The sequence below is a fragment of the Schistocerca nitens genome, chromosome 1 (genome assembly GCF_023898315.1).
Source record: "Schistocerca nitens isolate TAMUIC-IGC-003100 chromosome 1, iqSchNite1.1, whole genome shotgun sequence".
Classification (NCBI taxonomy): Eukaryota; Metazoa; Arthropoda; class Insecta; order Orthoptera; family Acrididae; genus Schistocerca; species Schistocerca nitens.
Window position 1 is genome coordinate 790,494,079 of NC_064614.1, and position 12,258 is coordinate 790,506,336.

A 12,258-nucleotide genomic window follows, 5' to 3' on the forward strand; every position below is an offset into this window, starting at 1 on the left:
CTGGGTCATTGTACAATTTTTCTTGTTCCAGATAATGGTGGAAGTAAATCAAAGGAAATTTTACTTGTTACTTGTAGAGTGTATAGTAGGAAGAATAAAATATTAAAGTTGTAGATTATTTGGGAGAACGTGCTGTGCATAGTTAAATACATTGAGCTGTCACCCCTAACACTATCAATACTTCTAACTCAGCTGGGCATTGAATTGAACTGAGCTTATATGACAGCTAATGGTATGTCATTCCACGCTGCTGCACAATTCTGTGCCAGAGTTCATCAGTCTTAGTGGCTGGCAGGTGGTAGTGCCCCAGTGTCTTGGCAACCCATGAAACATGTTTTAATGGTTGAGAAATGTGGAGGCGATGCTCTGTATTGAAGTAGGTCATGATAGAGTAAGCAGTACAGGGTGCAGCATTATGTTGTTGAAAGATATCATAGATAGAGCACAATTATTGTCCTTAATACTTTGGAAATGTAACAGTTGCTGTCCAGATTACCGGCTATTTGAACTGGATACAGTTTTCTTGTGTATCCAATTGCACCAAAACTATCACACCTGGTGATGATGATGTGGAAAGCAGTCTGGCAATGTTAATTTCTCTCAGGGCCTCTGCACATGTATACACCTATCATGATGTTGGACACAGAACTGGGACTTGTCTGAAAAGATGCCAGAGTGCACCACTGTCGGCACACTTCTTTCATCTGAGTCAAGGGAACCATCTACAATGGTTGCCATGCTTAAAGTTCCTGGTACTCCAGACATTGCTCAGCACTATAGATTTGAATGCTTGCTTCGAATAAGTCCATTTTCAGACTCGAGGCAGGTGAAGTGTTTGTAAAATCCTAGGCAGCTGAACAAATAGTATGTCTGTCGTATTCGTTGCTGTTCATGTGAGGTGGATGTGATTCTGCATGGCATAGAGTATAGCCCTTCTGCACCCATAAATTCCATATTGGCATGATGGTTCTGTGATAGCAGCCACTAAAATGTAAATGTCGTGTGGCAAGGGCCTCCCGTCGGGTAGACCATTACCAGCAACACTATTACAGAACTTTAACCCACAGTTGTAATTCTGCTGCTGACAAATTCAGACAGGTGCTAGTAAGCGTTCCTCCTCTGTAGTTAAGGCATAACATGATCTTCTCACAAAAAAACAACATTCAATTGGAATTTCTAAATAAAAAATGGTGCCATCATTTTTTCTTGTATGTATAATACACACGGTGTCACTCCTACCTACTTTGTAAAGCCGTGTTTACACCAGTTCATCTTCCGGCTAGTTGCTGTGCAGCTAGTCTCTGTGCAGCTGTAGCTTGCCCCACACGGAAAGAAGAGGTGTGCAATGTGAACACTGGTGTGAATGGAATCCACTCGTGCGCGCACACACACATTGAGGAAGAGGTATGGGCATGCACATGTGCCTCTACTTGCCTGTGGGGCATCACAGGTGCACGGCGACTAGCCACAAGGTGCTCAGGCTGCACTAATATGTTCATCATTTGCATATCTAAGATTATGATGCACTTTATGCCAGTTTATTATTTTTTGCATGCCCCTTAATACAGAGGGGGTCAGAAAAATATAGACACTCTTTGATAATTTTGAAACAAAATGACATTGTTGCAATTTTGTGCAGTTGTGTAGTCCATTGTTTTCTCAGTGGGTTTTGGTGTTTGTTTTCCAGAAGCTGACAGTGCAGCAATGAATGAAATAAGATTGTCGTCTGAGCAGTGCAAGGCCATATTGAAGTGGTACTGGAAGTACAAAAACATGATGGAGGTAGAGTGGCAGTGGCGTAATGTGTACGGAACTCGGCTACCAACACGTACAACAATTTATCGTATTCGGGATAAATTTGAAGCTGACGGTACTGTCCAGGATGTGCATAGGGAAAGCTGTGGCTGACCAAAAACATCAAAAGTCCAGCTTCCAGTGCTGCTGCATTGCACCATTTTACTAGGTCACCGACAAATTCTCGAGGCTGCAAAGTGGAATGTGTACATTCCAAGATTGATGCACACTATGGATGGGGATGATCCAGTTTGAAGGATGGAGTACTGCGAGTGGTTGGAAGGCATGCTTAGTGAGGATGAATGGTTTGCAGGGATGGTTATCTTGTCTGACAAGGTGCAATTCAAGCTGAAATCGTATTGTAAACTGGGCTCCTGAAAATTCCCATGTTCACGTGGACAAAAATGTTTATCTACCGAGTGTTAATGTATGGTGTGGTCTGTCATTGCAAGGTTTGATTGGCCCACTCTTTCTTGAAGGTACCATAGCTGGTGAGGTGTAACTTCAGATACTGCAAACACTGATTTTACCTGCCATCTGAGAGGTGTTTGGAAATGAAAGACTTTACCTGCAACAAGATGGCACTCCATCTTGCTTCCACAGAGATGTCAGAGCCTACTGGGAAGAAAATATATCTGGATAATGGATAGGTTAAAGAGGAGCTGTTCAGTACCCACCGGGGTCTGCAGACCTTACACCTCTTGGCTTCTACCTAGTTTATCAACAGAAGCCAGCTACACTGAACATGCTCCGTGAAACAGTTGAGACATCCTGTGCAGCTGTCACACCGGCAACACTGGCAGTCGTAGTTTGGTCAACAGTTCAGTGGCATTGACATTATTTGGGTACTAACGGGGATCATGTTGAACACACAAAATAACCATCGCCCATGCAAAAACTGTAATGGTTTGTCATTTTGGTCCTTTAATACTGACTATCGAAGAGTGTCTACATTTCTCTGGACTTCTCTGTAGTGTTGCAGTTTTAATGGCCACCAGTGTAACTATGGAATGCTAGCATCTATGATTTTAGCACCGTCACATTTTCTATCATTAATCACCTTAATTATTTGTAGACATCCAGCATTCTGAAGGTGAAATAGACACACAACTTTTTCTTTGTTGAAATAAATGGTTGGAATACCTTTGTAAGTCACATTAAGAAGTATCCTTTATTTATTGGTGATGACTAGTTTTGGACATTATGTCCATTCTCAAACCATGGGTCTTAATAATTAATTAAAAATACAGTCAAGTATGCATGTTTAGAAAAGCTACTGCAGCCTCTAGCATTGCATATATAAAAATGATTCAGCCACTGTTTCAGCACTTCACTGTAAGACGATGGGTATGACACGTATGGAAACATCACACGATTTCAGTTAACCCAGTTGGCTGAAGATGTGAGAATTTTTAAATTGATTATTTAACCTTTGTTGCTACTTGTTTGCTAGTTTTTTATCCACTGCTGATATTCCGAATGTCATACTGATTTGTTACAGTTTCACACCCTGTAATCTTCTCTGGTTTGTGTCTTAAATTCCACTGCAGAACTGTGGAAATATGCTTGTAATTGAATCTTGAAATTCTCTTAATCTGTGCTTTTCGGTGGTGGGACAGCATGGCCATAATCTCTCAAAGACCTGGTGTCTGTCATATAAATGTTTCCATATTATTTAAGGTGAGCCATAAGTGAGGAAAAATATTTTGCACATTGTGCTACACATTATGTTACAAACACAGTTGTTTTTCTCATGTCTCTGTAAATAGAATGCTATTGAATTTCATAAAACTGAGAAATGTGAGGTGAATTTTAATGTTTAGTGTGCCTGCACAAGGCAGCGGAAACAATGACAAGACTACACAACCTTCCCACATTGTGCAGCAACCAGCCTTGAGCCATTGACCACTCTCCTTTTCACTCATATAATTTCATATGGCACAAAACTTTACATTCTGATTTTAAATCTATACTCTGCAAACCACTGAAGTGCATTCTGGAAGGTACATCCCTCTGCATTGGGGCTGCTTGTTCCATTCAAGTAAGGACCACTGGAAAAATAATTGCTTAAAATACGCTATGCACAGTGTAATTAGCCCGACTTTGTGTTCACAATAGGGGTTGTATTTTACTGGATTCAACACCTAAGGTTGGTTCTAGACACTTTCTAAGTAGGCCCTCATGGGATAGGGTAATTCCAAATGGGATAGGGTAATTCCAAAAGTAAAGTCTCCTATTTTTTTTTGTAAGCACATAGACCTGTTTATTTCTGTAATGGTTTACATCAGTTTACAGCTTTACATTTAGCTATTTTTTGACATAATCACCATTTCTGTCGATGCATTTTTGTAGACACTGTGGCAGTTTTTTTATGCCCATGTCATACCAGCTCGCTGCCATGCTGTTCAGAAAGTCGTGAACCTCTTCTTTCACCTCGTCGTCGGAGCTGAATCGTTTTCTGGCCAAATGTTCTTTTAACAAAGGGAACAGGCGATAGTCACTGGGCGCAAAGTCAGGGCTGTAGGGTGAGTGGGTGATTATGTTCCAGGAGAGCAACGGTTTACCAAACGATGTGTGGGCGGGTGTTGTCATGGAGAATGTGTATGCCCTTGCTCAACGTTCCTCTTCTCCGGTTCTGAATTGCCCGTTTGAGTTTTTTCAGTGTGTCTCAGTATCTGTCAGCGTTAATTATGGTCCCAGTGATTGAGCTCCGACGATGAGGTGAAAGAAGAGGTTCATAACTTTCTGAACAGCATGGCGGCGAGCTGGTATGACATGGGCATGCATCAACAGAAGTGGTGATTATGTCAAATAATAGCTAAATGTTCAAGCTGTAAGCTGATGATTGAGAAGCACTCAGGACTCATCTGTGACTGCTGCAACCAAGCTCTGTTGATGTTTAACCCTATTTATATAGCTTGCTAAACTCTTTGGATATTGACAAGCTAGTGTACCAGTGTTGTTAGAGGTCCCGCTACAAGGAGCAAGATGCTGGAATGTTTATATTCCAGCCTGTGTGAAAGAGTATGGAGAGTAGTGGACTGAAGGAAGTTGAGAAATGCTTTCAGGCCATTAAGCACCCACAGCAATTTCTGGACCCTCACCATGCTACACAATGTTTTTCTAAATAGACAGTAATGTGGATCTTAGAAAAAAAACTGCTTTTGTTATGTTTTTATTTCGGGACAATAAATTGCAAACTTAGAGGTTTGAAGATTGGTTAATACTCATAAGAGCAAATGGTATACTGTAGGGTTATCAGAACTGCAGATACGAGGAAAGCAAAAAGAAAGAAAATATCAAATGGAATGAACCAGCTGGTAAAGAGAAGGTGAGAGTTTCAAGCAAGTGTTTGCATATTTAGAATTCCAGCATAAAATTGGCAGCTGGAAAACAGATGGGCTGGTCCACTCAAACATTACATCAGCATTATATTCTCCAATACGAACACACACAAGGGGTCTCAACCAATAGTTGTTTCAATATTCAAAGTGCAAACAATAGCTTTAGGGCTCTAAAGAAGCTTCTGGACATTGTGTCAATAAATTATTACATTCACTACTATTTACATTTCCAGACATTCTCTTTCATGTTTATAACACATACACACTGTAGCGCCACTTCAGAAAGAGTCTAAAATTACATTTTTTGTACTTTCAGTTGCAGGAAACTATGCAATTACCTTATTGTCAGCCATAGAGGCTTACACAAAGCAACAAGAAACACTTTGATACTGTTTTACTTGCTTCTTCCTCGTGCAAGACAAGGAACAACTGCAAATGTGGGATTTCAGAAATTGAAGTAGAATGTGGTCCACCTTTATGTGATCATCAGCCTTTTAGGTGCAAAAGAAGGTACAAAGAGTGGGATTTGTGTGGATATTATATGAGTTAACTTAGCTTAAAGTGTTGAAAGCCAATCAGTCTCATAATGTGTTACTCAGAGTGTTACCTGTAGATGTAACCTAATTGATACATGCTGTGTGTTCCAATAAAAACTTGATATGTTTGTCTTTTTTGTATTTATTTTTGCTATTTGTGCTGATTGTTATGTGTGTCTACATGTGTTTTTATAAAGCATCCTGATCATCATATATTTTTATGATAGTTATTGATTAATATTCGATATATTGCTCAAGAGAAATTTTTTTATGTATTTTTAACTTTCTTGAAAGCTTATGGCTTCTGCATCAACTGTTTGTGAATTCCTGTACTCTTTGAACTACTGTTTTCTTCTAACTGTTGTGCTATGTACTCCATTTCCCACTTTCCGTTAAGTGTTTCATTTCAGCATAATTGTTACAGTCTCTTGCTGGACAGCACTTGTGTTCATAATCAGTATTACCCATTAACTTCTACTGCAAATAACGAACAGAACTGAGAGAGAAGGGGTGGTGTATAATGGTGTTTGGTTGGCAAAGCAACAGTTTTACTTTCTTAGTTAAAAACTGCATTGGAACTTTTCCATGAGACAGATACTGGAAGAATAAATAACCAAAAATTCGAAATGACCATTAGTGGTGTTGCCTTCACCAGATGAAAGCAGGTGATGTGTTGCTAACAAAACATTGAATTTTAACATTAAGGTTACCCATAATATAAATAGTTTCATTCTATCATGTAAAAGAGTACCAACCTTTGTTCAAGATTGCAAGAAGTCATATTATTCTGCTGTAAACCACCTTGTTTGGATAAGAGGTGGAGCATTGACATAAAAAGATCGGTCATATTTTGGCTGTGAAAGTTTTGACACTTGTTTCTGACTTATTGTATAATACTTTCAAGACTATGGAGTAATAAGTCGTTATTTGTGTATTCTCCTTAAAGTGACTGAGGAACTAAAGAAATTGGCAGTCAAATATTTTTTCTTTGTCTTGGCATTGTCTCACTTTGCTGGGTGTGTATTTGACATGTCTTTGATTGTCATGGCTCTTTCATTCGTTTCCATGACAAAATGCTGTCATCCTACCACAGTGTCACTTTATAACCTTTGTGTGTACAAACTTGCAAACTCTGTTCACTGTATTTTAAATGTCTGTGATTTACATTTCTGAGACAGATATGGAGTAAGACACACTATTCACATAAAATATTGTGGGATGGAGCCATTAAGTGCAGGTCAATGTTGGAGACAATTGATCAGTAATCTAGCTTGGAGAGCTCTCTCTCTCTCCTATCTCTCTCTCTCTCTCTCTCTCTCTCTCTCTCTCTCTCTCTCTCTCTCTATCTATCTATCTATCTCTCTGTAGCTAGATATAAGATATAGTTGTCTGCTGTTGTGTGGCTTACATTGAAAACAAAATATTCAAAACTGATTCATTCAGTTTTAAAAGGAGATTGATTTGTTGTTCTGTCCATCTAGTTCAGTCTTAACCTCATCCTTAATGGCCAGCAGAATAGGGCGGGCTTTGCAATATCCCGGACTTTGCTTTAAAACAATGTGGGATTGAAAGTTAACTGCTTTCCCCAAACCAGGTTCGAACAATGGTGCAAACTGCATACAAAGTGTAACTACGGTAGTACCAGATACCAATAGGCCGAGGGATGTGCTTCATGATGTAATGAAAATCCAAAAGTAGAATTCACACTGAGGCAAAATATATTCTGGACCAATGGGTACACCACAGCCAAAAATGAAAATGTCCACGACACCTGATAAGTGACTGTTAGTTGCACATGGTCAAGAAGTGGCCGTATGCCCACAACTTTGATTACACTGCACTGAGTGAGGGAGTGTCCACACAGACTGATTGATAACTGAGACTGATGCACGAGTAGCAAAAAGAAAAGTCAATGGAATGTCTTGTACTGTTGCCTGTAGCAAAATTTTCTGTGATGGCAGCACCTGATCATGGCATGAAGAGTCATTAATTTGAATCAGCTTGGACTGCTGTCTGTTACCCACCCTGCTACAGTATACCTCTGCATTGTTCCTTCTTCATAAACACTTGTAATATTTGCCCTCATAATGAGGAGCCGGCCGCGGTGGTCTCGCGGTTCTAGGCGCGCAGTCCGGAACCGTGCGACTGCTACGGTCGCAGGTTCGAATCCTGCCTCGGGCATGGATGTGTGTGATGTCCTTAGGTTAGTTAGGTTTATGTAGTTCTAAGTTCTAGGGGACTGATGACCACAGCAGTTGAGTCCCATAGTGCTCAGAGCCATTTGAACCATTTTTTGAACCATAATGAGGAAATTCCTGTCTGGAAGGTAAGGAAAAACAAGCTGGTAACTTGGAAAAACAGTGCATCACTGCAGATATCTGGTAATAGCTCAGGATTGCAGAGAACAAGGCAGAGTGGCTGCCAGAAAACATAAGTTCTTTACCACTTTAGTGTTTTTTGTGGATATGAGCTGCACTGCATCATTGCAGCTCTGGGCCATTTGTGTAATATCAAAATATACCAAAAAGTTCGTTGCGATGCTGATGATATTTAAAATGCACACACAATTCACAGCACTTCAGGCAGACGGGGCCAGACTGTCCTAATGCTAATGTGTGGTCGTCCCTGTTTGGGGTTAAACAGCTCACTGCTTCATGAACCAAACTTTCAATGTGTGACTTATCACACTTACAAGTGAATTTGCTTTTTTGACTCAACCCCTGCAAATCTGTATTCCAAGATGTACAACTTATATAGTGTCTGACTTTTAATGTTGCAAGAATTCTAGAGTTGATGCTACCTCTTTCATTTTGGTAGAAAAAATGTGCAGATAATGAAGAGAATATGTCAGACTATGGTAACAGCATATCAGACAATGGGGCTAACTTTTGGTCCAAATAACATAAGTGAGGATTCATAGAGATAGAAGAAAGGCCATTTGGCAATCCAGATATTTAATCCCGCTGGCCTGAAAATGCAATGCGACATGCTTTTGATATACTTTCCAGGCTTCTTTAAGCCTCTTCAGAATTGTGGAAGTGCCAGGGAGGCTGGCAATGCCTGTGGCAGCTACAACGTTGAACTAGTTAAATGCTTGATCAAATCCTGATACTGGGTTATCTGTTGCTGCCAATGCTCGAGAAATCTGGCTTGCGGTACCATTTGGTTAACCAAAACTGTGACTACCTTGTTGCCAATGTTATGACCCTCACTTATGGTCAACAATGTTTATTGAGCACAAATAACTTCTGGAGTAACAAATAAAAATTGTCTGTTAGTCGATAAACCAAACAGTCGAAATTCTAAGCAGTGTAATCATCTGAGCCACAATAGAAACTAATATGGGACAGTTTGCTTAAGTTGAATAATATTGAAGCACTGTTTCTGCAATAAGCATTTATTGAGTGATCAGAGTTCCATTAAGCCTAGCAGTGGTGGAAACCGCAAGTTCATCATTCATAGCACTGTGCACACAGCCAACAGTCACAAGAGTCTGCAGGTAGAGGCTAGTTGGGTAATGGAAACTGAGGATGAGTTGGCCACCATGCGGCCCTATATTGGCCCACTACGGAAAGCTGCGTGACCGACCAGCAATATCAGCTGTGCTCTCACTGCAAGTGCTCTCGCTAGCCGTATGCAATGTTACATGTAATGATATATCTGTGTTTTCCAATTTCATGTCCAGCAGGTTTACTAAAGGCAGAATTTAAATTTTGATAAAGCTGTTGCTCTTGTGAGATTAACATCTTCTGCCATTTGCATCTACTTCTTAATCGACATCAGTACTCCACTATCCACCTTACAGGGTGTGGTGGAGGGTACCCCATACCACTACTAATCATTTCCTTTTCTGTTCCACTCACATACAGAATCAGGGAAGAATGACCTTACAGTTGCCTCTGCATGAGCTTTAATTTCATATTTCTTTTATTCGTTGTCCTTACGCGTAGTGTTTGTTGGAGGCAACAGAATCTTTCTGCAGTTAGCTTCAGATACCAGTTCTGTAAACTTTCTTTAATAGTGTTCCTTGACAAAAATGTCACATTCCCTCCAGAGATTCCCATTTGAGTTCCCGAAGCATCTCCATAACACTTGCGTGTTATTCGAACCTACAAGAAACAAATCTTGGAGCCTGCCTCTGAATTGCTTCAAAGGCTTCCTTTAATCCAACCTAGTATGAATCTCAAACACTTAGGCAGTACTCAAGAATAGGTCACATTAATGTCCTCGTATCCTCGTTTACAGATGAACCACACCTTCCTTGAAATTTCCCAATAACCCAAATTCGACCATTTGCCTCTCCTACCACAATCGTCACATGCTCTTTCCATTTTTTATCTGTCATGCCCAGATATTTAAACAACATTACTGTGTCAAGCAGGACACTACTGATGCTATGTCTGAATATTACAGGTTTGTTTTTCCTGCTTGCCTGCATTAACTTAGTTTTCCACATTTAGAGTTTACTGCCATTCATCATACCAATCAGAAATTTTGTCCAAGTCCTCTTGTATCCTCCTACAGTCATTCGACTTTGACACTTTACCATATACCACAGCATCATCAGCAGATTGCTGCCAATCATGTCTGCCAAATCATTTATGTATATAGTGAATAGTGGTCCTATCACACTTCCCTTGGACACTCCTGACGACACCTTCTGATGAACACTCACTTTCAAGGACAACATACTGGGTCCTGTAACTTAAGAAGTCTTTGAACTTATTCCATATGCCGTAACTTCTTTGACAGCTTGCAGTGGGGTATTTTGTCAAACGCTTTCTGGAAATCTAGAATTATGGACTCTGCCTGTTGCCCTTTGTTCATGTGAGAAAAGGGCAAGCGGAGTTCCACATGTGCAATGCTTTCTAAAACCATGCTGATTTCTGGACATAAGTTTCTTGGTCTCAAGAAAATGTATTATATTCGAACTGACAATATGTTCAAGGATTCTCCAGCAAACTGATGTTATGGATATTGATCTGTAATTTTATGGGGCCATTCTTTTGCCTTTGTTTCAGTTGATTGGAACTTTGTGCTGAGTGAGAGATTTGCAATAAATGCAAGCTATGTAAGGGATCAGTACCATAGAGTACTCTTCGAAAAGCCAAACTGGGATTCCGTCTGGACCTGGTGAATTATTTGTTTCCAACTCTTTCATTTGTTTCTGTATGCCATGGATGCTTATTACTGTGTTGCCCATAATGGAGTCTGTTAGATGGTCAAACGATGGTATGTTTGTACAGTTTTACAGTGAAATGTAAAACTTCAGCTTTTGTTTTGCTATTCTCAACTGTCACACTAGACTGGTCTACAAATGAGGGGATGGGAGCCTTAGACCCACTTAGAGATTTTACAAAGAACCAGAATTTTCTTCGGTTATCTGCCAGATCTTTTACAAAGGTATGATTATGGAAGTAGTAATTATATGCTACGTGTGCATATCTTTTCACAGATGCATGAATCTCTACTAACCTTTGCTTGTCATCATGTGCACATTCTCTGTTGAACCAAGAGTGCAACAGCATCTGCTTCCTCACCATGTTCTGAATCTAGTTATTAAATAATGACGGATCTTTTGCATCCTTAATACATTTATTAGGCACATAATTCTGTAGCCTGTAATTTATAATCTGCCTAAACTTTACTTATAATTCCTCTACATCCATGTTATGGAACTGAGTGGTGCCAATTCACTGTCTAAGTGAGATGCCATCAAGTGCTTATCTGCTCTTTCTAGCAGAAATACTCTCCTAGCTTTCTTAACTGATTTATGAACTTTTGTAACCATTGTTGCTACATCATCATGATCACTAATCGTCATTTCTATACTGGCCTTGTTGGTAAGGTCCAGTGTGTTTGTAGCTACCAGATCTAAGTTATTTCCATTGCATGTGGGCTGCCGAACTAGCTGCTCGGATGCAGAAAACTTGTTCAGAAGTACTTCATGTTACTGACTGTATCCCTAGACATCCCAGTCGATACTCAGAGGATAAAGTTGCCTTCAACTAATTACACATGATCTGAGTATTTACATGGTACTGACCATAAGCATTCTTTGAATGATTCTAGATCTGTCACAGTAGAATCGCGTGATTGGTAAAAACATCTAACAATTAAAGGGACCAGGTAACTTCTCTTTCACACTCAACTTCAACCTCAATAGAGACAATATTTCTGTCAACTGCTATGAACACTCCCCTCCTATTGTCTCGAATCTCTATTTCTGATATAAGTTCTGTGGCTTACTAAATATCTCGGTGCTTTCCACTTTGGGTTTTGGCAAGCTGTCAGTCCCGAGAATAATTTGAGCACTAGAACTTTCCTGGAGGATAGTAAATTCAGGAACTTTGTTACGAGAACTTGGACAGTTTACTGATAAAATTTTGACTGTCGAAGTGGTCTGACTTCCCTTGCTGTGTATTGACTGACGAGTTTTCATCAGAGTATCTCAAACTACCGCCTAGCCTAAAAATCCTCACATGCACTCCACAGGTACTTTTGAGTAGCTGCTTCCTTTGTATAGTTCACTCATGACTTATTGAGGGGAGTCCTACAAATCACCAATCGATAATGGAGGCCAA

General features: G+C 40.0%; 1 protein-coding gene across 7 annotated transcripts in view; it reads left to right on the forward strand.

Annotated features, from left to right (window-relative positions):
• The window catches only part of LOC126262195 (kelch-like protein 38), a 172,531-nt gene that overhangs the window by 9,188 nt on the left and 151,085 nt on the right, over positions 1-12,258 (forward strand). For 2 of the 7 annotated variants that reach the window (XM_049958626.1, XM_049958634.1), the window contains exon 2: positions 5,455-5,648. The exons of 4 other annotated variants lie outside the window; for them this stretch is intronic. The gene's annotated coding sequence lies outside the window, so the exon portion shown is untranslated. Of the gene's footprint in view, positions 1-5,454; positions 5,649-6,195; positions 6,340-12,258 lie in introns of those variants that run through there. One more of the 7 variants, XM_049958652.1, reaches the window with a different exon arrangement.